Here is a 2,036-nt window from a genome sequence, read left to right as displayed (position 1 = left end):
ATTCCAGAATCCGTACATGGACCAGTACACGTACCCAGAACGGGCCGTACGGGGACACGGGAAAAAAAGTTCCTGATGCCCGTCGTGGACGGAGCTGTACGCGTGCCATGGAAAACAGGGCAAAAGCACAGACGATTCCACGATCCGTACACGGACGCGTACACGTACCCAGAACAGGCCGTATGGGGACACGGGAAAAAAGTTCCCGACGCCCGTCGTGGACGAAGCTGCACGCGTGCCATGGAAAACAGGGCAAAAGCACAGACGATTCCACGATCTGTACACGGACGCATGCACGTACCAACAACGTGGAGAAGGTGTTCGGGAAAAACGGCCCATAATCCATAGAAATTGCGCCTAGACTAGCTCCCAAAGGGCAAAAACGCTGCCATGGCAGCCAAAGCATATGTCATGGCAAAAAAACCCTGCCACGGCAACGTTTCAAAATAGTGTACCCCTCCTTCACAAACTGAAGGGCACGGTTCCCATGGGGGGCTAAAACCCTCAAGTACTATGGGGGAGGAGGGGTCCTCCCGGTTGGGCGTATGGAACTCCGTTGGTTTTTCGTATGAAAAACACCCGTTTTCGCGTAGCCCAACTCCTTCCCAACATTGCCTCGGATGTCCCGTCGTTATGCCATCATGAAGGTGTTGGCTCGGTCCCGTGTACGTCTCGTGAGAAATCCTGACCCAACAGCCAAACATGGCTCGGGAAACAGGAAATTACCCCGTTTCGCACATGGTCCGACCGATGGTAAACAGTCGCAACACTGTCCCTTGAATGCCTCCTTCGGAAACTGTTTCTCCCTAGGGGCAATGTCATCGCTGACCCGCTCCATTGTATGTCTCATGTGAAATTCTGACCCAACAGCTGAATGCGGCTCAGGAAACAGGAAAGTAGCCTGCTATGTGCATGATAAGACCGCTGGACAACGTTGCACCGATGTCCCGCCTTCAGAAAATCGTTGCACCCATAACTCTGTTGTTGTGGGAGTGACCCATGCGTGATTTGGCCTTGCAGGACGCCTTCGTGCAAGTGACGCTCCCGTGCTTTGCACGGGAGGAGGCTTGGTTGGTTTGACCTCTTGTTGGCTACTAAGCGCATGAGAAGCTTTAGACCCGTGTCTGCCGGTAGATCCCCCGTTGTACTGCGACCAACTACCGGCGCCGTGTCCCATCAATTGTGTGACTTTCAATCGCTGGATTAAGAGTGCTTGCGTGCTAGTACCCGACCTATGGGAAGTGGTGCTTCGTACAAAATTTACCTCGCGGCGGACGCCCTTTGGGTGTGCTGCTGTGGCCGAATAGCTCTTGCGGCGTTGCCTCATCGTGCCGGCATGTTATATGCCGGTGCTATCAAGGCAATCTCGCTCCTGCTATTGGTCTTGGATGTTGCTCATGAAAAAGGGTCGTGGCCCTTTCGGTTGCCTCGACCCGACCCAAAGCTCTCTGAATTGGGAACAACCGGAACAAGAGTTGCCTCTACCTCTCCACAGTTACGTGGTAGGATACGCGACTCTCTGCGCTGATCCTCAAGGAAGATGAGCTATGCCGCTCAACAGCGACAACCGGCCCGACTATTGCCTGTGAGTTTCGACGCAAGAGGAAGCGCAGGGCGATGGCCGATGCTGGGCGTCACCGAGGACGTGCTACCTGGTTGATCCTGCCAGTAGTCATATGCTTGTCTCAAAGATTAAGCCATGCATGTGCAAGTATGAACCAATTTGAACTGTGAAACTGCGAATGGCTCATTAAATCAGTTATAGTTTGTTTGATGGTACGTGCTACTCGGATAATCGTAGTAATTCTAGAGCTAATACGTGCAACAAACCCCGACTTCTGGGAGGGGCGCATTTATTAGATAAAAGGCTGACGCAGGCTCTGCTCGCTGATCCGATGTTTCATGATAACTCGACGGATCGCACGGCCTTCATGCCGGTGACGCATCATTCAAATTTCTGCCCTATCAACTTTCGATGGTAGGATAGGGGCCTACCATGGTGGTGACGGGTGACGGAGAATTAGGGTTTGATGGTA

This window comes from Triticum aestivum, chromosome 1A (assembly GCF_018294505.1).
Source record: "Triticum aestivum cultivar Chinese Spring chromosome 1A, IWGSC CS RefSeq v2.1, whole genome shotgun sequence".
Classification (NCBI taxonomy): Eukaryota; Viridiplantae; Streptophyta; class Magnoliopsida; order Poales; family Poaceae; genus Triticum; species Triticum aestivum.
The sequence above is the reverse complement of the archived record's forward strand: the minus strand, read 5'-3'. Positions refer to the sequence as shown.